The sequence below is a fragment of the Vidua chalybeata genome, chromosome 5 (assembly GCF_026979565.1).
Source record: "Vidua chalybeata isolate OUT-0048 chromosome 5, bVidCha1 merged haplotype, whole genome shotgun sequence".
NCBI lineage: Eukaryota > Metazoa > Chordata > Aves > Passeriformes > Viduidae > Vidua > Vidua chalybeata.
The window spans coordinates 10,610,195-10,637,541 of NC_071534.1; the positions used below are offsets into that span (position 1 = coordinate 10,610,195).

A 27,347-nucleotide genomic window follows, 5' to 3' on the forward strand; every position below is an offset into this window, starting at 1 on the left:
GATAATTTAATGACCATGTAATTTTACTCAGCTGCTCCAGAGAAAAGAAATGCGTCAGTGTTGTAGTTATTAAGAGACACAGGAAGTATCAGATATACAGTATAGATGGTGTACAATAAATGTTCCTCTATTTTCTCTCAGTAATAATATTAGATAATGTCAAAGAAAGAATGCCTTCAGAGAGCTCTGTAGCAATAATGAAAGGTCATTTGCACTTTGAGCAATATGGAGAAAACAGAGATCCACTGATTTTTAACCTTTTTTTCTTTTTTTTTCCCCAGAACCTGGTGAAAAATCACCACATGCAGGCTCTCTATGAAACAATTTTCTGACAAAACAGCTGCCTTTGCCTAGCATTAACCAAGCTACTGATCTGGGCCTTCTAACGCCAAAGGTTTTATACAGCCAATGAAAACCACAATTCTGAAGCTTATTTTACCTTACACTTCCCTACCAGCAACTGTGTCTGAGTAATCACATTCCAAAATATGAGCGTGATTTATTTTTAAAAATATGTTTTAAATTTTGGGAAATTCAATTCTTTTTAAAAACAGGCTGGGGGTCACAAAACTTGTGTTAGCTAAGCAAAGAGAGTAATTTCCTGGTTAAGAGGGAAAGAAGAGTAGATTACAGAGATGTTTTCATCTTCTTATTAAGAAGACTTTTGACCCTCAAGAGAGAGGAATGTAGGAAGTAAGTGCATGTGCACCCTTCCTTCATTTCTGTGGGGAAGAGAGGTGAAGGGAAGGGAGAAGACAGCTCCTTTTCTCTCCCTTCTCTTGAAGAAGCAGGTTTTTTGTCTTCCCTGTCCTTAAAGAAATTCATACATTCTAACAAAGTGCACAGACTTACACAAAAATGTCTCAGCAGTCTCATACCTATAGGTTGCTGCTGAAATCAGCAGTTAAAGGAAACACCTATTTTTTATATCCAAAAACTCAGCTATCAAGTGACTCTGCTTGAGTCAACAAGGGATTTATTCCTCAGGGCCATCAGGATTTAGAGGACAGAAGCAAAATCTGATGGAATCTCCAGTACACAAGCTACTTAAGTTTAACTCTAAAATTCTTAGTGTTCAAGTAAGCTTGAATTTAAGGGAAAAAAGGTCTTGTATTCCCTGGCTAAAGGATTTTCTTCAGAATCTCTTTTTCTTTTTTCTTTAAGCATTCACAGGCAAGCCTCCTTTTTCTTCTATAACTAGAAATAGAAAAAGTAATAATGAGTCTGATCTAGGTCTGCCAGCAAGCCTGGTCTAAGTGAGGCTTTCATGCATTGATTAGGATTTTTGACTCTTTTCTTTTATCTCTAGTCTTGCCCTTGGCAGTTGAAACACTGCCAAATGGACCTTGACAACACTTCATGTCCACTCTGTGCTCATACGCTCAGGTCTCTGTGAAACTGTGCCGTAATTAAATCTGTCTCCATCAACAATCATAAGAGATTTTCTTTGGCGGTAGAGCAGGATGAAACATTTCTGGCTTCTAGTCTGTTTATATAATGATCACAGGTTGAAATTAGAAGTCTCAAAGATTTCCCTTTCTCTTGCTTATACAGAATCTTAAATTCATCATGAAATTAAACAGAAGATAAATTTGGATCAAAATTAATACAACAGCACCAAATAAAAGGAATGTGCAGAAAATTAAGGTCAAATCTTAATTCTGTTAGAGTTAAAAGCAAAACATCTAGCTATCACAGTTGAGTTCATTTTGATTAAAATTCTACAAGTGAAAATACAATTTATAAATCTGTACATTTGCAAAGTTTTGGGTTTTTTTAATCACAAATGCTAGAGATAATTTTTCTTGGGTTGAACAACTGAACAAAAGACCCAGTTAATGCCAATAGGTGACTCTAATGTGAGCAATCAATAATTATTTTCAGCTATAACCGAATTAACATCTCATGTAGTAGGATGTCATATATACCCATTTTCATCTTTATCAAAAATCTCACTTTTCTCTGCCTTTTTTTTTAAATTTTTTTTCCCTCATTCTTGCACACAATTTTCTAATTGGTAGTACCCATAGGGTAGTTTTAATGTAAATATGACTAATGTTTTGTTTTTATTCACTCTCTCAGATTGCTATCAGTCTGCAACTCTTAATAGTTTGTTTTCCTGAATGGGGTTTTGCAAAAAAGGTAATTCTACATTTTTACTTTATCCTTATACTATAAGATGGTATATATGTTTTTTTGCTTTAACTTTGAACATAAAAACTTTTAGAACTACAGTGAACTCGTTACTTTGGAACAGAGCAAATATCCATCACAGATCTCAAAATTAGGATTTTGTGTAATCAGGGTAGAAAATACTTAATTCACTTTTCCCATGGACTTTTATTAAGGAGATAACAAATCATTTGAAAATCTTCACTGCTGCCACATGCTTGTCATCTCCAGGCTGCATTGGTATAAAGCATTATATCTCTGGTTGTAGCTGGGATTAGAGCAGAGCTCCAGCTAGATGGGATGGGACAGGCATTTCCTCAATTAGGTGAGTCACTACATTTACCTCTAATTCATCTATCAGGTCCCAATCACTTCCCATTCCCTATTCAAGATGTTGCATTGCTCAGCTTCCTAACAACTTCAAGAATGCATCAACACTTTGCCTCCAGCAACAGTATTTCCAGATTTGCAGCACATTTCATGATTCCAGAAGGAATGAAATTTGTATTTGGGGAGAATTTTTTGGGGGTAATAGGTGGTGGGGAGGGGGATTGTGTTATAATGAATGAACATTATCCTTCCTCTCAATTTAATAAGGAATAGTTTTATAATTATGACCCTAGTCTTGCTGATAGGGTCAGGGCTCGCAATTCTGTTGTTTCCGATTCAGATTCTAAAGCTAGTTCCCCAGTTTCTCAGGCTACATACATAACTGGTTTTGAGAAGGATACTGTTCATAAGATACTGACATGGAAGAAATACAGGCTTATGTCCTCATTTGAAATCATTACACCAAGATTTAAACTTGGGACTCCTGTTGTGTAGTTAGTGGCTTTTACTACAGGTCTATGGTCTGTAGGGTGTTGTGGGAATCCAGGGCATCCCTCTCTGGCTGGGGGTCAGGAACCCCCCCGTACAGAGCCCCGAGAGACACTGTCTCTGATCTCTGTCCATGGAAAAGAGTTTTCAATCTTACAGGATGAATTACAAGCTCTGAGTGTTTGATATAAGTAGTAATTAGTGTGGCACGGGTGCAAAAGTAGAATTTTAGGATTCTAGATAAGGGGGCAAGATGGAGGAAATTGGGCGTGCCTTGTCCTTCTTCTTCATGCCCTCCATGTTTCACTGTGGTGTTGGCATTTTTCTGCTGGCTTAGGCTGGGGACACACTGTTCAACATGGGCGATAGTTATTGGCACGTTATTGTAAATATAGCACACATAGTTTCTCGTATATAATGTTTGTAACATCCCACTAAGGGGCAGAGCCCCGCAAGCTGTCCTGCAAGACAGACCTGCAGCAGCGGGGCTGAAAGACAGAGACTTCCTACAATCTTGGGAGTATTTAAGTATCACAGATCCCAACAGGTTGTGAGCATATAATCTATATTTCTCAATCATATATAGAGAGAATCTCAGTAAATCAATGACTGTACCTTCCACTATGATCCATCCAGGCAAGAAGGAAGTACAGTTAACTACTGTAAGCACAAAATAACAGCAGCATGGACAAATTTGTCATGGAACTTCCACAGTATATTCACATAACTGATAAAGGGATAGGTGCCTCCTCAACGAGCTTGCTGGCAACACAAAGCTGGGAGGAATGGCCAATACCGCCCTTCGGATACCCCAACCATTCAGAAGGGCCCTAACAGGCTAGAAAGATGGACAGCAAAGAACCTTCTAAAATTTAACAAAGGCAAATGTAAAGGCAAATTTAACAAAGGCAAAAGCGTCTTGCACCTGGGAAGGAATAATCCCATGAACCAGCACAGGCTGGGCTGACCTGCTGGAGAGCTGCCCTGCAGAGAAGGACCTGGGGGTCTTGGTGAACAGCAAACCCTCCATGAGCCAGCAGTGCCCTGGTGGTCCAGTGGTATCCTGGAGTGCATTAGGAAGAGCAGTGCCAGCAGGTGAAGGGATGTGATCCTGCCTCTCTACCACACCTTAGTGAGACACATCTGGAGTGCTGTGTCCAGTTCTGGGCTCCTCAGGACAGGAAAGGCATGGAGCTCCTGGAGCAGGTCCAGCAGAGGGCCATGTAGGTGATATAGGGAATGAATGGAGCTTCTCTCCTATGAGAAAAGGCAGAGAGAGCTGGGCCTGTTCAGCCACAAGAAGAGGTGACTGAAAGGGGACCTCATCAATCTGTTTAAGTGTCTGAAGGGAGATGTCAGAAGATGTTTCCAGCCTCTGCTCAGTGGTGCCAAGCAATATAAGGAAGAACTTCTTCACTGTGCAGGTGACTGAGCGCTGGAACAGATTGCCCAGAGGGGTTGTGGAGTCTACCTCACTGGAGAACAATCTGAACACAACCCTGTGCCATGTGCTGTAGGATGACCCTACTTGGGCAGGGAGGTGGGACCAGATGACCCCCTGTATTCCCTTCCAACCTTACACATTCTGTGAAATGATTTAAATACTGGAAAATTTGGGCTGTGCAAATACAGAACAAAAATAACATCCTTTGTTTCCTGGAGTCCAAGCAATTTCTTTAACTGGGTTATAAAAGTTGTATGCCAAGGGCTCTGGAAAGTATTTCACTCACTTCTTTATCAAAAAAGCATCTTGATAGGGAAATGGAATGATTTGCATTAAATAAAACATGAAACATCTCAAAAAATTTGGGCTTCTGAATGTAAAGTTCATGATGTGTGGTTAGTTATGGACAGTGGATTTACTTTCTACATTGTGTTCTCTTTTTATTGGAAGCTTGCTGAGTGAATTGTAAGTATAATGGAGAGAAATATCTTTCACATGCCCTGGCAGGAATGATTAGAAGTACTCAAATTTAACCCACAGAGTTTCTGTATTTTGGAGAGCAATTATTTTAATCGGCGATTCTTATTTGTTTGTTTTCCAAATCTGGGCTTATGGCATAATTGAGAGACTCTGCAACTATTTAACGATTTCCCACATTTGTCTTGAAGTGAAAAAGTCCTTTTTATACATTTCTTGCCCCCAGGTAAGTATAATATCCTGTGTAGTTCAGCTACAGGAAGAACAGAGGGGATGTTTTTACACATGAAATGAGATGACTGTAGCATTTCAGTGTGAACAGTCCTCTACTCTTCCTGCTGTAACATACCCAGTCTTACCTGTAGCCACTGGTGAGAACTGAACCTCAAATCCACACTGACATTTCAATTTAGGCATTTTGAAAAGACAGGGTATAAAGGGTTATTTTATGCTGATTATTAGGTGTGATGAATTGTCATGAGGTGTTCAGCTGTTTTGATAAGCATTTTTTGAAAAGCAGGATTTCACATTCAGATCATGTTCTCATTTCTTAAAATGAGAGCAGAACTTAAAATATATTTAATATTCACTCCCCCTAAAAAAAAAAAAAAACAAACAAACTTCTGGTTTCTGTATTCTTCTGCAGGTTTCCAGCATTCTGGAATCTATGTTTAGTCTACTAATTGAAACCGCATAAACCCAGCTGCCAGCAGCCCCTATCCCTAATCTAGGTTAGACCCTTCTGCCCTCCACAAGGAGAACCAGATCTTCTGGGACCCTCATACCAGAAGTCACCTGCTGGGATGTCTTTCAGTGTCACTAGATTTGCTAAAAGTTGGTGAACCTGGATAAAGTGTTTCAAGTGAGCCAGTATTAACAAATTAAATCTGATTTATTTATTTATTTATTTTAAGAAAATCTGTAACCAACTCAAACAGTAAACATAAATATTTACTGATATATCAGATGCTGGATTTTACTTATGTCCTTATGCCTTTTATGTCCTTATGCCTTATGCCTCTTGTGTGGAACTCAAGAAAGTAAATCTTAAAACCAGATTTTTTTTCCAACAATACTCACTGTAATTTTCATGGTGGTGACAGAAGTTCATCTCAGAACTGGGTCTTGTATTTCTGCCAACACACAGCATGCTTGACCTGCAAAGCCCTTGCTATTCCAGAGCTAAGCCTCTGCTGAGAGAACTCTGACAGTCATGCAGACTATGGCAATGTGGATCTGTAGCCAGTTAACAGGAAAGTAATGTCAAGAAATTAATTTTCATTTGTGACATGAAGCCGTTCTCCAGATAAGCTAGCAGAGAGGCATAACTTAGTCTTCCCCAGCTTATAACACCAGTGCCTAATAACTGGTGTTCACCTGGCTGCAGCTTTGAAGTGAATACTCAAAAAATATGATTTGATGAAACCAAAATGAGATACCTTCACAGCATGAATAAATACATTTAAAGCAGGACAATAAATTTTGATTAGCTGGTTACCCCTTCCTTTTAGCAGAAAAAATCAGTCATATTTGATGCCGTTCCTAAGCAAGCATATCACATTAACAAGGAAAATATTTTGACTGGCACTGGTACAGTTCTTGGGAGATCATGTGTTCGTGACATCAGCTCAAGCAATCGCAGGAGAGGCCAGCTAAACCTGTGGTGTGTCCGAGCTGGCCATGTGAGGCTCGGGGAGCTCTCGCCCGGCAGCAGGGAGGGAGGGAGGGAGGGAGGCATGTGATGGCCCCGGTGTGGGACAGCCAGCCAGCAGCAGCCAGAGCTCGCCTTTGAAAGGCAGCGCTGGAAATATTAGTTCGGACAGCTGGAGAGTTTCCCACTGTGTCGCAGTAATATTGATTGATAATTCTGGTGAAAAAGAGGACAAGTATAAAAAAACCCAACCCTACGAGCAGAAGTTATAATTAATTTTTTTAGATGTCCTTCCAAGAAATATTTATTAAAAAAAAAAAATCAGGCAGATGTACTTATCTAACATTAGAAACATTAGCTTGGATTTTGGTTGGGGGTTTTTGGGTTTTTTTTCTTTTTTTTTTTTTTTTTTTTTTGTTCTTTTTTGTTCTTTTTTGTTCTTTTTTGTTCTTTTTTGTTCTTTTTTGTTCTTTTTTTCTTTTTTTTCTTTTTTTCTTTTTTTTCCTTTTTTGTTCTTTTTTTGTTCTTTTTTGTTATTTTTTTCTTTTTTTGTTATTTTTTTCTTTTTATTTTTATTTTTTTCTTTTTCTTTTTTTCCTTTTTTTCTTTTTGGTTACTATACCATAACGTAAGAAAAAAGAATGACCAAGACATTCTAGAGAGAAATTATAATACAGTTAGTAAGGAAATTTAAGAATGAAGTCGAATGTATAAAGCTTCAGGAAGAAAATGTAAGATTTATTTGTTTTTCAGTGTCCTTTTATCCTCAGACACTGAAATGATGATTAACAATGCTGAGAAACAGTGTTCAAAGGCTTCAAATCAATTATTACTGATATAATATTATTCAGATATAATAGTGATATATTATTATTCAGATAATAAATGTGCATTAGCCCACTGTGCATGCCATACATCTGCAGCTTGACACAATGGCATGCTCCAGTCATATCCCAGAAACTCAAAATCATCAATTTCATTTTTCATTCATCTTAAATCCAGTAGGTCTTTAGAAGCATTATGTAAGCAGAGAGTTAAAAATCTTGAAGTAGAATATTGTTATAGCAGAATTCTATGCATTATATTTTTTATGAGGCATCATTTGCAATATAACAAGTCAGGGTAATCACACAAGCTGGAAATTTTTTCCATGTTGCATGTTTCAGTGTTTTGTTTTCCCCTCATAACTGAATTTTTAAGTTTGTTTTTAAAAGTTATCAGTCCTTGTTCAAAATACTTTTAGATGTTTGAGTAAATTATTTATTATTTATAAATATTTTTACATTTAATTTCATATCATTTAATTAAAATTTTAAACACAAAAGTAAGATTGGCAAATGTCTGCAGAAATTAAATTTCTTTTCTATTTATAACCTTATGCTTGCAGCAAAAATTTACTCTTTAAGTTATAAAACAGAATAATATGTTGTCTTTTTGTTCTATTCTTTCTGCAAATGTATATGGTTGGCAGATATACTTAACCCTACACTTTTGTAGTTCTTATCAGTATATGCCACTAAGTATATGTTACAGCAATTAATTATGGACTGTGTTCAAATAGCAAAAGAAGAAAAATCACTTGGATATCTGATGGATAAGGCACTTAAAGTAAATTTCTCTGAAGCATTTTATTGGAGCATTTTATTGTATTCATCAGAGCCATATTTCTAATAGTAACAGTTTATTTTTTAGACTTGTATATATTTTATTTAAAAATGAAAATATTCTCTGAGGAAATGCCCTTTTTGACAGAAATATATTTTGCAAGAACAGAATTAAATGCAAATCCTAGAAACCTATGGCATCTGACCATTACACTGTACAAGTATTCAACAAATTGATTCAGTCCTCAACAGGATCTTTCCATTAGATGTAGTAGAGGACCTAAGCAGGCAGATCTGAGATGCCTAAGCCAAAAAAATTCCCCTTATACTACCCACTCAATGATGTCTAAACCTGAAGGCTGTTAAGATCAGTTGGTTTCTCCCTGATTGATTTTAACGTTCTCTAAACTCTTAAAATTTTGTTTCAGTGAATCCCCAGGGCTTCCCCAACCTCAGGAGATCCTTATCTCTCACCTAAACCTGATGCAGATGTGAAAAAAAGGCATTTCTCTCCTAGGCTTCTGTAGGGTCTGACACAGGCTGACACAACCTCACAAAAATGTTGTGGCTGCTTTCTTTCCAGTTGCAGCTGAGGGGAAATGCAGTGGCCACAGACATTCAAACATTCAACCAGGAAAGAGATACTCTGGATCCAGTTCTCTTCTTTGCCTGAGGGATTCAAACTGACTAAACCTACCTCCCAGGAGGGTCGTGTAAGAACTAAGGTGTGGGTTATTTGAGGGAACAGAAGCAAAGCAAGTATATGAAGAGGTGCTCTTGGCATATTCTGGCCACATTTTACTTCCAAGGATTAAAAACAGAAGGCAGATGAGTTTATGGGTTCTTCATCTGAGCAAGGCAAGTCTGTGTCATTGTTGATTTAAAGTACAAAAAAAGCCTTTGGAGAGCAAACCCAACATAATCCTGCAGCACATCAGCTTATGGCACCAAGTCCCTCTTTCACTTATGAATTTCAGAGCTAACACAGGACAGGGACAGTTAAATGGGATCTAACCACATACATTAGTCATTGTTTATTGAATGTATGGCCTTGCTGCCTTATAATGAAGCTTTATAGCTTTAAACCTCTCTTAGCAAGGAGCATTTTGGACCCAAGCAGGCCACACTTTCTAAAAGATATGTAAAATACCACCTATCTTCTTTCTCTTTCTTTCCCTACCACTCTTTCTCTCTCCCCTTCTCTTTCTTCTCATGAACACTAAACCCCACAGCCATATAAAAGACTGGATAGAATTTTCTGCCACCATTTATATATGTATTCACTTGGACCTTTTGAAAATAAATTATTCTTGTGGAGCCCCTGTTCTTCAGCAAACCACTATTTCAAATGTACTGTTCCTCAGCGTGCTATGCAGACTTGCCCTTTACCAGTGTCTTTTCCTTTCTGGATCCTATTCTGAAATAGCTAATTCTCCTCTTCATCTTTATTGGAAGCCTAAGTGCCTCACTCAGAACTTAATTTCCACCAGGAAAAAATGCCTAAAACATAATTAAACATGCATATTTTTAGCTATTAAACACAGTTCTTCATTAAATGTGGAGATTCAAGAAATGGAAAGAACCTGGCTTAATGCTCAAAGCATGTAAGTAATTAGAAAAAAAACCCACAGAACATTATTTCACATCAAAGCTAAATATTTGTTATATGAAAAGACTTGCATTACTTTATAAATTAGATAGCTTTCTCATGAGGCTTGCTTTCTTGGTCCCATCATTACTGGAAATCACTTGCAAGAGAAATTTGGATGCTGCACATCCAGCCAGTTACACTCAAAGTGATGGTTAGAGTGAAAGTGAGATACCAGTTTGAAACTGAATTATTATGGCTTTTTTTCCACCCTCCACACTCACTCAGTTCCATGCATAATATTATGCAGTTTAATTCTGTGAATCTTTGTATATCTCATATCAATGATACTCTCTGATTGCTTGCAGAGCAGCAAAGAGGGAGTCTATAATGCTTTGGTTTTAATATACCATCGCCACTTTTTTAACATTTTCCCTGCTTCATGGTATCACATGATTGGGAAATTCCTCAAAGGAGGAAAAGAGAATATGGTTATAGTAAGTCAAATAGTTATGGAAGTTCTGCACAATTTAACACCAGGAGGCTGCATTAATTTCACTAGTACCAAATTACAGTGGAAAACAACAGGTGCAGACCTATATATACACACAGGTATATAAATGAACATACAGGGATATGAACATATAAGTACCTATTCCATAAAAAGAAATATAACTAAAAGGATTGTGACAAATGCACTTGCTTTACATGATAGATGGTTTCTTCCTGAATTTCTGTTTCTGTAACTTCATATCCTTAAATAAAGTCTCATCATTTAGGTTCATATAGTCAAAATTTTGGTCAACACCCAAATTTATTATTGAATCTTGGCTTTTGTCTTGCTTTGTATAAGTGACATTGTGTACCTTTGAATTGTTGTTTCCCTGAAAAATAATGTTTATAATGAATGAACAATAATCAAAAATATTTGGAGTCTACTGCTAGGCAGAATAATATCATTAAGTCTTTTATAATTTAACCTAGTTTGTCAGAAAACATAGAGGTAAAATAATTTAAAAGGAAAAGACCTGAACATTTCCTGACATGCATTCTGAAAATATTTCTCATAGCTTAAGAATTTTAATCTCTGGGGTATCTGGTCCAAACAATATAACATAATTCAAAATTGTGATTTGTATTTAAATAGGCAAAGTGCAAGTTAGTAGACTTTGAGAAAATAATAATAATTGTTGATACTTAGGACCAACTAATGCCAAATTTTTGGAGGGGCTTGAGAACTAGATTTACAGTAAAGTTAATAAAAAATTAAAACTAGAAAAGGACTTCACAGCTAGAGTTCTAATTCCATTTCAGATTTTCTACATCTTCTCTTGATACACAAGACTCAGTATCAAAATGCCTTGATTTTGTTCTAAATTCTACAAGTTATTCCCAAATGTGTGTAATGTAAGAAATTTCCAAAATGGATAAAGACCTTAATTTCCTTAACTTGTTCTGATAACATTTCAGTGTCCTCTAAATCTCTTTAATGCTTTTTGGAGATGCAGCAGAGTTCACAGGCTGAGAAGAGACAGCCAAAGCAGTTCAAACCCCTGGTCTTCAACAAGGCATTTGACACTGTTTGCCACGGCCTCCTCCTATGCAAGCTGGCAAGATATTGACTGGGCAGGTGGTCAGTGGGACGGATTGAAAACTGGCTCACAGGCTGAAATCAGAGGGTGCTGATTGATGCTTTTTACTCAGGCTGGCTGCCTGTCACACAGGGATCAATACTTGCACCCACCCTATCCAGCGTCTTCCTAAATGATCTGGATGATAGGTTTGAAAGCACCCTCGTTAAGTTAGCTGATGACACATGTGTAGAGTATTTATTGCTCAAGGAAGTTAAATTTCTTACTCTAAGTGTTCTATAGAGGAGTTTTTAAGCTGTTTTTATGTCCAGCTACTTCTTTAGCTACTTCCATCACTCCCAAGTAGTAAAGTTGCTACCCACATTTAGTCTACACTGCTTTTCAGATTTTGATGCTGCATAAAATCTGCTCAGCAGTGGTGGAGAAAAGTAAGAACAAAAAAAGCAGTTGTGTTGTATTTTTTCACAAAAAATATTTTTGATGGTTTTGTACTAGGTCTTAATATTTTATCTGAATCAGAAATTATGGAGACAATTTTCCTATGTAATTTTGTATGAGAATTGGACTCAGATGTCTGCTTAAGAGTGAATGTAGAGTTTGGAGAAACTTTCTTCTGTGAAAGTTGTTTATTTTCAAAAACATTCAATTTCTATAAATAATGAAGTTTTCAAGCTTCTGTTTCACTTTCACATTTGGTACCTACAAATAGATTCAAGAGAAGGGAACATGCCTTCACAAGAACTCACACATTAAGCATGACTCTAGAACTTTTTTTTCTTGAGGAAGTTCAAATCCCTTTGGAGTAACAGTAGAAGAAACATAGAAATACTTTCTTATAAATATTATTTTCATTGTAAAATATATAATCTATTATAAACCAGTTACTTTTTTAAAACATAGTTTATCCATAAATGTTGCCAGAAGTCAAACTCAAGTCTTCAGAAAGATGTTATGTCTGATTAGAAATCAGGGCTGCATAAGATGCTGTTTTATTTATAGATGACCCGGAGAGTTCACCTACTGAGAATCACTTCTCACCATGCAAGAGCTGCAAATTGTATTTGAAAGTAATATTTCTGATTGAAATTGGCACTTCTGAGCCTCCTGTTGACTAACGTCTGTTTTTTCAAACAGTAACTTTATTTCAGCTGAAAATACCCTCAGCAGACATGCTTTCAAGTGCTGTACTTCATGCTGCTCTAATGTTGCAGGAAGAATCTCAAACACTTACCCCAGACACATCCACCAAGTTATGGAAGTGCCTTGACTTTTTCCCTGCCATTTTTGCAACTGCTGTGCTGAAGGAGTAGCCAGTGTAGTAACTGAAAATTTCTGCTTTCTTCTCTGTCGGTGTCTCTTATGATTCTTTTGATTGCCTGCTCTTTTACTACTGGCTTGTGACCACTGGCCTTCCCTATGCCAGCCCTACTACTTCTGATACATTTCTACAATTTCTGAGAAGTGCTTTAAGATACAGCAGCAACCAAGGTACCATTGAACTATTCATCTTTGGACTAAGGATCATGTCTTCCTGTGGTTTCACAACACAAACTCACGAAGTCAAATCCAGTAATCTTCTAGGAATGAAAAGGCAACTGATAGTATAGGTTGTTGGATATACTTCCACTCCTTGCAGAAAAATATCTGCATTCACATATAATTTTTCTGCATTTGTTTATGCAACAAAGTAATATTGTAAATATTTATTGTATTTTGAACACACTCAGAGAAATCTTTGCATCATTCAGAAAGGATGATTTTATTTAAAATAAGACCATAGGCATTCTGAAAGTGCTGGTTTAAGAAAGCTTTCATTAGGAAAAGGAAATTTTGCCACTATATTTTTTTTTTTTAGTAATTGATTCAAAAGAGTTTTGTAATTAGGATAATGAATATTGCTTTCTTATATACTTTTCCTGTAAATATTGGGAAGAATACATCACAAAAAGCATATGCAAATTCTACCACAAATTGAATTCACTGATTTAAAATGCAATTGTTCTGTTGTGCTGCTGGAAGTAATTCCTCTGATTCATAAGGTAGCAAACACATCTTCTTCTGCTCTGCTCTGCTCTGCCTTACAGATGCAGCTGTGGTGCTCTGCTCCCTGCTGCAGCTGAAGTGCACAGGACAGCCTCAGAAGGGGAGCAGGAAGCGTGTTGCTCCCAGATTCCACATCCTGTTCTCTGCTGAGTCTTCTCTAAGGACAGGCATGTGCAGCAGACCATGGGACAGCTGCCAACACTTCAGGAACTCCAGCATGATGAAGATGGTATCTGACCTGTTTCCTGCTGCTGTAGCCGTGGGGCAAGAGCTCGCGGCTGAGCACGGGGGTGAGCACCAGTGAGCTAGCTTGTAATGAAAACAGATAGCTTGTTATGAAAACAAATTTTTCTTTTGATTTTGCAGAACTTCCTCTAAGAGTGACAAGCATATCTTTCCACTTCTCCCTTTTTCTGAGACATCAATGCACATCAATGTGGCAGGGACAAATTATGTCCTTTTCTTGACATTTTAGTTTGGTTGGCAGCCTGTTGGTCCATCATCTCCATGTTGGTGGTTCCTATACCTTATTGCCAATGATTAGGTGAGAATTTAAACTTTTTTTTTTTTTTTTTTTTTTTTTTAGTAAATCTCATGAGCATCAAGTCAGACAAATTATATTTTCAGGCCTCACTCATGATTTCATATGCTTAGAGACAGCAAAATTAACCTCCCTTGCCAGGTACCCCTTTCCTGATCAGCAGAACAAGGGAGACAGAGGTACAATGCTCCCATTATTCCCACACCCAGCGTTATCTGTCTTGAAGGATCAAAGTGAAGTTCAACTTCTTTTCCTGGTGTCAGGTGAGTACAGATTTTCTAAAATGGAGGCTACCTTTAAAATATGAGCAGAGGCAGAGAATATGGTTTAGTAGGAGATTCTTCAAACTATTGAGCATTACTGCCTTCTTATCTTTACAGGAACAGCTCCTGCTTCAGAAACTAAACAAGTCTATAACTTCTCCTCAGACACATTCTACAGATAAAAAACTGCAAAGTAAACATTTGCAACTCAAATTTTGTTACTCAAAACTGTAATCCCTCACAGTTAAGTCTTGAAAACACCATGCAGGAAAGATAAATGGCTAAAGTTGGGAGGCTGAGTGGCTATTTTTTACCTTAATTAGCATTATTGGAATGTGCTTTCTTTCTCTTGGGAGACAGTGCTTCTGAATCCTTTCCTAAAGGTTGTTACCTCTGTCCTTCTGTCAAAGATGAAACAGGGGTTGTTCCTGCCTTCCAAAATCCAGCTGTAGATGGTGATAATTCAGTGGTTTGAACATTTAGACTCACTTGCCTGAGGGCTGTCTCATGACCTACCAATCCTCCAGCTGCATCTGCGCCCTGCCCGCCGCATATTAAGTTTCCAAGTGTGTGCAAGAGGGAAAACTTCGCCTCCACCTTTGGAATAGCTCTGAAACAAAATGACACAATATTCGGGGTGCACAAGCAGGGGACAAGGGAAGGCTGTTGCACCTACTTATTTGCTTCCACCTACTTCAGTGTCTTATTCCAGAAGTATGCACCACCTCTGTGTACTCAAGTGCATAAAGAACTGCTGCTGCTCTTCTCCTCCTCCTTTCAATCATAAAGAGAAAATACAAAATTAGCCATTCAAGGTGCTCAAACTTCTTCAGCTGAAAATGAGAATGTTTATCCTTTTTATCCTTCTCTTCCCCTATTTGAACTCTGTTGCACTTGCTTGCATGTCCCTAACTCTGAGTTCAGTCTGATATTATTTCTTCCCTTCCTTTTCAGATGCCATTCTGTCTTGGTAAGAGGGGAGGCAAAGAAGAGAAAGGAGAAAGTTGCTTCTTTGGTGTGAAAAAATCCAAAGCCATGACCTCACTGCTTTTCTCTGTTCTATTTTTGCAGAGCTCCATTTCCTGGTCCTAACTTCGCCATATCCAAGTGCAAGCACCCAAAAGCCCTCCTGTGCTGCATGACTGTGTAGGTGCACCCAAAAATGTCCATGTATGATGTCCCTCATGATCCATGAGAGTTAACCGGTTAACCTCTTAACGGGCTGGGTTAAGCCAGGCTAGTGTACACAACATCCCTGGTGAACTCTGCTCAAGATTAGAGAAAAGCAACAATCTGAGCTTTGGTCGTGGGGATGGATGCACCTCGTAAGTCACAGTTAAACAAATGGAAGCAAGAAGGATTTTTCAGACCCATAGCTTTGGTTTTCCATACCGCCTATGCTTGCTTTTTTCCCTGATAATAACTTTTGCTATAGATTCTGTCTGCTTAAAGTTTGGATTATCATGTCATTTGTTGATCTGAGGGTACTCAGCCGATCCTGTAAGTTTGGTTATTGCTTGATCTGTTCAAAAGAACACCACTTTTCCTTTACTTGCAAATATTATCATTGTCAAATATTAAATGATTTGCTGAACCATTGTGTAACAACATGTCTTAACATGTTTGTTAGTGGATATATTTAGCTGGCATGGATATTGTATTTTTACAAATAAATTATATATCCTGGTTCTTTTCAACTGAAAATATTTGAATTTAAATTAAGCTTTACTGCATATACAGATATGAAGAGGCTCCTAAAATACCTTTTAAAAAGAGACAGAAAATGCAGTAATAGGAGAATGGCATTCATTCTTTGTAGAATATGAGAGCATCAGCTAATAAAGCTATGAACCCCTCCCTTTGACATTCAAAAATCAATCCAATATTTGTTTTGGTCTTCTAAATCAATTGGAAATAAATTTGTAGATGTTGATGTAGATGAAAACCAATGTTAGGTATTTTCATAATTTTGTTTTTAGTTTTACTCCTCAGGATTTGTCTCCATGAAATGGCAAAATTTCTGGGTTTTGACTTGTTTTGAATCCAATGAAAATATGGAACACTCCTGAAATCAAAAGCAGAACTTTTCCCCAACTAAATAAGGGCTGTGATTCCCCACTCAACTATTTGTCCTTACCTTTTATGTTCTTAGTTAAGCATAAATTTTTGTCCTCCACTCCGAAACATGAGGAAATTTGTTGTTGACCTCTGATCTGATGGTGAGTAGAATCCAGGACTGTGGCAGGACTGTGTACAGAGAAAAACATTCATGCATACATGATTCAAATGTGTTTTACAAACACCTAGGGGTTTATCAGAACTTCTGGGAGAAATTCAGCTTATTATTCAATATTTCAGGGACCTTGAGGATTTAAAAATTTTTTGTAGATATTCAGAGATAAATGAAACATTCAGGTTTAATGTCTAAGCAGTTTGTGGGAGAAAAATCTTGTTCACTGTTAGCAGATTTCTCCATCAGTCATTTATGAATGTCAGAATCCAAGAGCCTCACTGCTCCACTGGACACTAGATCTACTCAGGTTCAACAAAATGTAGCAAACACTCAATCTTGTTTTAGTGTGTAGGACAGGTATAATGCAAATACATTTCAAAGTGATTTCTAGCAAAGCTTAAATTCTTAAGGTGCCTTTAAGGGCAAAGGACCAGCAGCACTGTGGCAAGTCATCCGTGTAAATAGAAATCATGCAGGAATCCTAAACCCCTGCATTACAGAGCATGGAAGAAAAATGGTCCTCTTTGGGAAAATTACTAGAACAAAAACTTGTAGCTGCTTCTCTGTTAAGCATGAAGCCTGAGATGAATGTGGTCTCATCTATTACAGTGGAGTTGACCTTCTCATCCTGGAGTTTCAATGTGTTTCTGTTGCTGCTGATGCAAGAAAATCATTGGGAGATGCTGTTAGTCAGCTGCCCTTAAGGCTGGTTTATAATTACTGAAGACAATTACAAGATATGTCAAACTATTATGTGATGTTATCTGAACAGGTTAAAACTCATTAGAAACCACATAAAATATTTTTTTCATTAATGCCATGAAACAGTCCAGTACCTCATTTTTGTGTCATAGGCAAATTTCTCTGCTTTTAGGAACACACCCTCCCCTGTACAGTATTGGCCTGCAATCATGGCCAAGTAGATTAAATATAAATTCAAAATCATTAGATTTGGGTTATAATTCCTTTCCCTACCATTAAGATGTAGGTTAAGGAACAAACTCTTCATAGGCATGGTCTGAGTCTCTTGCTTCTTCACTCCATGTTCAAACCTGCTTACTCTTGCTGCCACGTTGCTTGCTGCACTCTGCCAGCTGCAGTTTCTTGCATAATGTACCCATGGCCTGGGTCTCTGTGTGTGATCTTACAGACATAATTTACACTCAGAAATACAGTTGATAGTCATCAGGGAGTGCAGGGAATTTTTTTTTTTTTTTGTTATGTGTATTTACAATTTGCCTGCAAGTTTGGTCCTCGTAGATGACTATTGAGTGCCTGGGGGGGCCTGACCTTCCAGCACAGCTCAATAAACTGTCCTGTTGAGTTAGCTGCTGGCTGATGACTTTTCTCACATTTGGAAACTCTACTTCACATAGATTTCACAGATGTTTTCTTTCATTTTGCAAAAAGTACAAGTTTGCAGGCTAAACAGTTTTATTTTTTTTTTCCATGAAACAGCATGCTTAAGTGTATTTAAATTTCAAAAGGCAAAATAAATCTTTTTAAGAGAAAAATTAAAAATAGATGTCTCCATTTTCTAAGCAGAAGAATTAAAAAAAAATTGAAACTCACTCATACCATGAATTACAGTAAAGAAGCTGAAGGTACAGAGCTAAGAAATATAATATTAACACAACTTTGATTTGGGAAATATTTGTGCTAGTGTACCACTTGGCACACTCAAGTAAGTAAGGTAAAAAGCACATGAGTAAGCTTATAGGGCTCCATTACCTCTACAAGTCTTAGACCTGAGATTGTGGCAATAAGCAGGTTTTAACAATAAAATTTCAACAGGATTACAGTTCCTATATCTCTTAGTTAAGCACTTAGTTGAGTGCTTGTTTTATCTTCACCTTGTATTAGATAAGTAGAAAAAAAAAAAAGTCTCAAAAATGGCAGAGTTGAGCTGCCATTTCCTTCATGAAAATGGAGGATAACAAGATAAGGGCTGGAATGTAACTGTGTGAGGGTCTTTCTGGGATCATGTGCTTTTCTGGCTGTGGAGAAAAAAAATCTCTTTAAGAATTAAGAAAAAAAGTCCAGATAACTTCAAAAATGGTGTCAAAGCTTTTCTAACTTGAACCAAATCTGGCCACTATTTATGGAATAATTCTAACAGGGCTATGAAAGAATATGATAGAAATACAGCTATTTCTGTCTTTCAGGAAAGAAAGAATTTCCCAGTTTTCAGTGTTCATACTTCTCTAGAGGAGTTCTCATGACACAGCTGTTGTCTAGAAATTCTCTGTAAACTTAATTAGCTATGATAATCTTTTAAAATTGCATTTTAGACAGCTAGCTGACCCAGTTCCCCCATACTTGAGGTGAACTTGTAAAAAAAATTTAATAATTTCTATGAAACATAAGGTCAAAAGTCTGACAGACCGAAAAGGCTAGAGTTCAGATTTTCAGATCTGTGCCTAGGTTAGTTAAATATTCAGATGATCTCTTTCACCAGAATACTCTGTCAGCAATATCTCACTGACACTGAAATTAATAATCTCTACTGAAAAAAGGTCTTTAAAGGCACTTTTGAAGAAGAAAGCAAAAATAAACAGCCAGACAGCTAAAAAACCTAGACATCCAACCAGGAACCATAACATTATCTCAGCATTCTCTTCAGTGTACTATATCTGACAGTAGATATTTCAGAAGAAGTATTTTATTTTCTGTTCCTTCATTAAACTGCTAATTTTTCTGTGCTAGATGCTAAAGAAAATGTCTACAATCATTTACCCTAATAGTACAGTAGTAAAATACATTTGGTAGCAATACCTTGTTAATATAAACAGAAATGCTTGTGTCTTTTTAGACTGGAGTTACTGTTGATGGTAAAAGCTTTGGGCAAATCTATGGATGAAACTGTCTTTTGTCTGGATTTAACTGGCTTCAAAAAAAGAGCTGAACACCTTTCTCCCTGCAAGAAAGTAGAAGCACTGATTGTTGCTGATAGGAGCAGATAAAGCTTGCTGGATTTTAGGCAGCTCCATTTCAATTTTATAAATTACTTTATTGTGATCCTTGCATGTGAATTTTTACTTTTACCATTGGATAACCTGACCCAAGTAGCCTTCTGGGCAACAGTGAAACTTCTATTTATTATACTAGTGCCCAGTGACTCCCAACAAAGACCACTAAACAAATATACAGAGTTAAAAAGCAAGCCATATATCCAAAAGACATAACATTTCAAACAAATAAGTCATGTGAAGACAAAGAGGAAGTGTTCTTATTCCATCTGGGGGCTTTGGAACAATAAGAGATTAAAAGATTTGCCAACAGAGACCCAGTATGTCAATGGCAGAAAAAAACTCAAACCTAAAATTTCTGAGTCTCTATTGTCCTAAATGCAGCACTTCAAAGCTGATTTCAATAGTTTATTTCTAAATCAAGAAATATTGGTCTCAGATAACTTTTTTATCCTTTTTTTCATTTTTCAAGCTTCTTTGAATATCTCTATTTACATTTCTCATAAGCCTCACAATAGTTCATCATATATATAAATATATATATATAACTTATTAAGTACATTACATGATATATTTTATAGGAAATACTGTTTCATCTCAATTTGACCGTGAACAAATAATCATTTCATGAAGGCAGCAAAAGGAATATATCTCTTCGGTTCATTAGAAACCTCTTGTCTCCAGAAAGCCGGAGAAAGAAAGCTTTGTGATTCTGGGTTTGTCCTTTCTGACACTATTTTCCAACTTGAAGAATGCCACTAAATGTGATGGAGTAAGATGTGCCTAAACTCAAGTGAGGAAGAAACAAACCTGGCCTTTCTGTTCCTGAAAAATTCCTCTTTGGCTTTTAGGGCTGTAAAGGACACAATGAAATGCATGCAATGCAAATGAGCCAAATACAACATTATGTGAAAAATATTTTTGATATATTCATGATGCACTTAAAATCAATATGTTTTGGTGGGGGAGGAAGTTGAAAAGGTTATAAATAAATATGGAGAAATATTCCAATGTTTCTTTTCATGTTTGCAGAGGCATGCCAACATACTAAATATGCATGTTCTTAGACTTTTGCATTTGTGTTTATTATTTCTGTAAAACATAATCAGTATGTGCAGAAAAAAACATCACCACTTGGGGGTTTTCAGCTAGTGCACTGAAGAAAGAATCACTAAGAAATCTATGATCTTTAGCAGTGACATGACACAGCACTTTGTAAAGGGAATACCAGTGACTCTGTTACTTGCTTTTAAGTAATTGATTTTAGTTTCTCTAAAATAGAACTACTTTCTAATATATGGATTAGACACTTAGCTATTGTAAATTTTCACAGGATATTTAACTTACCAGGGTTATGTTGAGGATTTGAAAATCATTAGTGCACACAGCTGTCTTTCAGAAGTAATGAAAAGAATAGTTTCCTTTCTGGTAAAGGAAAATATTGTGACTATTTCAAGCTGTTTCCTTACAGTCATCACCAGCATGATGAGTGTGGGAATCACATCATGCAGAGGTGCAGGGCAACAGCTGGAGGTGTGCTAACAGTCTAACTTTTCAGTGCCATGTCTTAGGAACAGGAGAGCTGCTTGCATAGCCCTGCTGTAATGATGTGCCTGTGTGAGTGCATAAGTGGGCAGGCAGGGGCAGGCAGACACATCCTTGCCTGAGTGCCCACCTGTCATTCCTTCCCCAGACCTTTAGCATCTGTCACCACTCTCGAACGTATTTCCCAGAGGAAGGTCTGAAAGGTTTGAAAATCTTAATGTTCTTCCTAGAGTAATGAACATGGATGACTGAGGATAGGAGAAAGTCCCTTAGAGGAAGGGCTGCTATGCAAACATACCCTTCATTAGAAACACAAGACTTGATCCAGAAAATAAATTGTCACAATGCCTAAGCACAAGAAAAGCTCCAACTAGGCTTGTTTAGTACTAGCAAAATGCTTGCAAGATTGAGGCTAGGGATATTTAAAGTTTACTTCTTGTTGGTTTTACTTTCTGCAGTGAATGTAGGGATATCACCAAATCTTTTTATTCCATTCCTCTGAGCTTGTCAATGATTGATATGTACCTGTGTCTGAACTAGTAAAGGAAGTAAGATGGTGTCACAGAAATATTAAAAGTGTATCTAATCCACCCAAACATATGAAACATCACTCTGATAATGACTGATGAATGGAATTACTTATAAATAAGAGCGATGTGATATGAGAAGAGGTCCAGGGACATTGGAGGTGAGGTACTCAAGGTTGTAACAGTCATGCTGATCAAATAATTAAATCTGAATTTTGTTCAGACTCAAGAACCATTAAGAAAGTCTTCATTTACATTCTGCAATATTTTTTCTTGAAACTGTAGCTATTAAATGAAACAATGCATTGCCAAGATGTGCTGGAAACTTTGAAGAACCACAACTAATTTCAATGTAGCCATTCAAACAGATGAGTGTTGCCATTGACCGTCAGACTAGAATGATGTTCAGGGTCATACACTCATTCTCAATTCATGGTGTTTACAAATAACAGAGAGGTTTACAAATAATAAAGAGATTAGGGGTGAACTATCCAGCCATTTGGGACATCATTATATTCTTTATTCTACACTCAACAAAGAGAAGAGACTTCTCTCATTACACTTCCCTCACTTCCCATGGACATTATAAATTCCTAATATTAGCAACCTGTTACTCCAAAGCTGTCATGCCTTTTATCTGCCCTGGGAGGCCCTTTAAGTTTGCCCTACACTTCATGATCTCTGGGCATACTGGAGTGGAATTGAATTTGGGTAAATTTATAAATTTTGTAGTTACTTCCCAATAATTTAAGATTTTGACTGCCATTGCATAAGAACACTGATTTTTATTCACAGAAAAATATTTTAGGTAGTCATTTTTGGAGCCTCAAATTACAGTAAGTTTCAGGGGGAAAAAATAATGCCTTTTTACAATATTTAAATGCTTTATCTGGTTGATCTAGAAATATTGACATTAAATCTTTGGAAACTCTTTATTTAATTCAACAAGAAACAAATTTAATTTAGTTAAAAATAGTTCAGGCTGGGAAAAATTGAACTGTAAACATGCACTGTTCCCAACACTACATGATGGGAATCTAGCTGGGAAGATTTTTTTAGAAATATGAAATATACAGATTATTCTAATCACCTTATTGTCATAAGGAATAAATGCCATAAGTTCTGTGATCAAAGCATTACACAAGACTGTCTGCATTTGTATTTAGCATAATTGAGGCTTAAGAATGTTCTTTAAAGAAACAAAGGTCACCTTTAATTTTGAAATATCATTAGGTCACTGGGGTCATATGTTAATGTCACTACATCTGTTAAAGCAAAAAGGGTATTATTTACTGTACTCCTCTTGGAATTCTAGATTTTTTTTATAAGTATGGAGAATGAGAGCTTGGCTAGTATATCCTAAAAGATCTAGCAAGCTTGACTTATTCAAAAAAAGCTCTTCTCATTTTCTCATCTTTTCTCCTTTGTATTTTGATACTAGGTATTCATTTTTTTTTGTTGTTTTTGTTTGTTTGTTTGTTTGTTTGTTCATTTTAGATTTTTTTAGGAGGGAGGTCTTTTTTTGGTTTATTTTGGATTTGGGGTGTTTTTTTTGTTAATGCATGATAGTTTTCCGACTGGTAGTATCCATATAATAAAAAGAGGTTTCAAATTTTCATTACAAAGAGTCATCCCAGACAAATTATCTCTTTGATCTGTCCTGTTCTTTTGACTTGGGATGCTCAAATTCTTGGATGTCATACCTGAAATCATCCAACACGTTCTAGACCAGACTAGTATTTAAAATATGTAAACCTCTTCACCTCTTCCCCATGACTTTTATGCTGAAGTAGCTCTATCGACAGTGTTTTGGGAGCTTCCCATTCAGAACATACACATGACATTCACAGAACTGACATTGATGACATTAGCTTTGCATAAGTACCAGACACAAATTACAAATGTCCTGTGGGAACTGCAGATTCTGTTCCCTCAGGAACTGAGCAGTATGAGCAATAGAATTGCAAACCAAATAACTACAATTTCTATTTCTTTCAGAATATAAAACCAAAATAACCAGGTGGCACTCACACCACTGTTTTTCTAGGGCTGCCTAGCCATGTAGACAGGCATATAGTTTATTTGTGCCTAACTTGTCCAAAAATTTTATCAGCGCTTCAGTGACCATACAGTTTTAAAGTGCCTGCTACATTGCTACATGTCAGCTATTACAGCTTGTACCTGTAGCCCTATAAAAATTCAAGTCTAAACCGAGCAGTTCAGGATTTATTCAGAGTCACCTGAACTCTTCTTAAGCCCCCAGGAGAATTCTGCAAACATTAGTCACAGTAAACACCATGACTATTTATTTGATGTAATGCCGACACTGATCCCATTACCTTATATTATCTCATGTTATAAAGCCTGGAGAACCAATTACAGAGACAGACAACGTGTGAAATTTCAGTCTTATTATCCTCAAAAGTTTGAAGCCATTTTAAAATTTCAAGTCATGAGACACTGAGAGTGCACTGAGAGTAAGATTCAGTTTTCTTTTACTGAAGATTGTGCATGCAGGCATATAACAAGGTGGGGCAGATATTAAAAAAACAGAACTCTAATTTTAGGATAGGTTTTAGAACACCCTATGTACAGAGAGGAATAACAAAAATTCCAATCCCTGCAACGTATATATATTTTACACTGGACAAGTGTTGACCAAACAAACAAGCAAACAAAGTACAGAATCCAAACCCAAAATAAGTAACCAAAACAAATAAACAAAATCAACCAAACAAAAAATTAAACAGACTGCTACTTTATTGCAGGATTATTTTTTTGACCCATCAGAGCCTTGCATCAGTTCCTCACAGAGCAGCATGGCTGCTAGTGTCCCGCCAGGTCTTGAAGGCAGTGGTACCGCTCTGCAGCAGAAGAGTGCTTTTAAGCCAAATGAAAATGACAGTGCAACCATAGTCACTGTTCTCTCTCTTTACTTTGTATAGAGAATTTATGCAGTTATGATTTCAACCTGCACACTTGCACTAATTCCTTTAAGGACATTTTCTAATTTTAGTGACACAGCTTCTTAATTAGCTGAACTGGATCCACTCATTAACTTACAGAGCTTCAACACAACTACTGAGAGTTGTTTCCCATGCCATTCCTTTGAAGCACAGTCTTTCAAAATAATTTTCTCTCTTAGTACAGTGTCATGTGGCTATTCGCTTCAGACTTATCCAATATGTTTTTAAGTGTGAGCTATGTATAAAGTGTGTATTTATGGCATTCTGCAAACCTTATGCTTATTTTTTTTCTATCACCTGCATTATTCTTAAGCTCCCTGTGTCCTCTAGTGGCTACCTATAAGAATTGCATAAATTGGAAAACAAATACTTGTTTCCATTTTTGTATCTCAAAACATTAACAAAAATAATTAGCTTTTCATCCTATAAACTTTATTCCTTTTTTATTAAATTTAAATTAAAAGTGATGTTTTATAGTTATTCCTGGTAAGCATCAGCAGTACATGGGGCGGTATTGACAATTTTATATATAATCTTCTTGCACACACACATTTGTCTATTGTCTCGTTATCTATGTGCTTGCTGGAGATTTTAGCATCAGTTATGAATTTTGAATGGTTATACAGGTCTTATCAGGTATTGTGGAGCATTTTCTTACATACAGAGTCACATTCTTTCACTTGGGCATGCCAAGATTTTCCTTAGGACTTTAGAAGTTGCTTCAGTCCATCCTAACATAATATTTGTGTACAAACCACAGTACATTTTTAAAGAATTTGGATTTCAGCCTACTGTGAAAAGCCAATATGTGATCACAAAAGTGACAATCATTCTATAATAAATATACATTAGGGACAAACGCAAATTTCACATGTAACTTTATTTCAGAATTTCTGAATTCTTGACTATATATTATTGAAGTAGAATACTTCAATAGTGTTAACCATTAGTTAACCATTTCAAGTTGTAAAAGCTATAAGTTAGGGCAAGAAGGCTCCCACTCAAACCAGCAGAATAATGGTACTTCTAAGAGGATGTCATTCTGTAATATTTACCTAGGAAAAAGGATAAATTTCTACTCTACAGGAGTACCTTACACTTCACATGCATTAGAATACTTGTCCAGCTCTACATGGCTGCATTTAGCCAGGTAATCTCATCCTCAAAACCCATTTGAAACAGGGGACATGATTAATTATTTTAAGTGTAACTAACCAGTTAGACATTAATAGATATTTATTAGATTGGGAGGTAACTTAATAATCTCTAAAATTATTTTTAATAATATCTAAAAAGTAGATATTTAATAATATCTAAATTTGTTGAATATGAAATCAGTGCATTTTTACTTGGGCAATTAAAAGCATGGCCTACTTTACCTCCTCCATATGTCGTAGCTTCCTGTTTTGAAGGGTCAGTTAAAGATCTACTGCTTCTAAATTTTGAAATTAGATAACTTGGCAAAAACTGTCTTTTCCTTATATAGATATTCCATTTCAACAACACCATGGGTTTAATTTAAATACTCACCATCTTTAAGCAGTACTTTAAATATCACCAAGAATATATAAAATACTATTAATGGTCTTTGTGTTTTTGTTTTTCTCATGGCAGATGCCAGTGATTCCAGTAGCTGGGTAGGTGGTGAGTCTGTGCTCCTACAACAGTCCAAAAAAACTGCAGTCAAGTATAGCAGCACATAGTCTAGCTGCACCACTGACATAATGGGGTCACCATTAATCACTTGAGAAATCATGAATGCAATTAATGGATTTTCAAAGAACATATTTTAAAAATACATTGCAAATGCATTTGTAATCTTGAGACTAGACCTATATGCTTTGTGAATTATATGGAATCATCAATTATCTTCAGCACTCATTAAAAATAATGTAACTCAGCCCTGGAAGAAGTCATATTAAGGGACTAACAGTTGATCCATAGAAGCATATTAAACCATATTAAGCTGTTAAACTGTAGTGTTTGTAATTAAAAGCTCATAATACAGAGTTAATTTCAAAGTTGGATAACGGATCATTGGTCAAAAACATTCCTAACTACTTCCAATATAATTGACACCATCCAAATGTTTGAAAGGACTTTTCTAAAGAAGTAAACAAATAACCTGCTGACAGGCCACAGGAAATATTTTGATTAACAGCTAAGTATTGAAAGTACTAATGTGCAAGCTCATTTTAGACCTCAAGCAGTATTTCTGAGAGTCTCAGTGCAAAACCTATTCCAATTTTCACACAGAAGGAACTCTACTTTGACCTCATAGCATCTCTGTTCACACCAGCCTTGACACCTAAGCAGATCAAGTGTTTTATGGAATCTAGCACTGTAAAAATACCAGGACTCCCATTAACTTTTTCAGCTGCAGGAATTTTTTCAGCTTTCAGTGACCAGAACTCTCTGTTCCTACATGAAATGAGAAGTACTTCAAGAGCGTAATCTCATCAATAGTGACCCATATAACAGCAAGGAATCTGCCAACCCACATCAGATAATAGCAACAGATCTTGAAAAATTAATTCTTTAATAAAGGAGATTTTTTTTTTAATATGTTCTGATTGGTATACACATTTCTGGTGAATGCAGTATTTTTAGATGTCATATTCGGTGGGTTTTTTTCCTTATATCATGCTGCATAGCATTCAGAATTTTCCACACAGATTCCTGCTCAGTCAGACTCTTCTTCCTCTTTTCAGAAATAAAATCATCAATTCTGTTGTTCCATTGCTTGTGGACATGTTAATAAATATTTATAGCACTTGATATATGCATATTGGTAAGAGTGTGGATGGATAGTACAATCCTTGATCTTTTATCAGCTTTCAAGCTTCTTCAAAGATTACTTGCAGGCAGCAGCATTCTAATCAATTTGCAAAATATGACCCAAGACACATCATA

At 36.5% G+C, this 27,347-nt stretch overlaps 1 long non-coding RNA gene across 2 annotated transcripts in view; it reads left to right on the plus strand.

The window, feature by feature from the left end:
• Positions 1-20,387, plus strand: part of LOC128788459 (uncharacterized) — a 47,939-nt gene extending 27,552 nt beyond the window's left edge. The window contains exons 4-5 of one of the 2 annotated variants that reach the window (XR_008431101.1): positions 15,266-15,340; positions 19,978-20,387. This is a non-coding gene — a long non-coding RNA (uncharacterized LOC128788459). Of the gene's footprint in view, positions 1-15,265; positions 15,858-19,977 lie in introns of those variants that run through there. The other variant, XR_008431100.1, reaches the window with a different exon arrangement.
• The last annotated feature ends 6,960 nt before the right edge of the window (positions 20,388-27,347 follow it).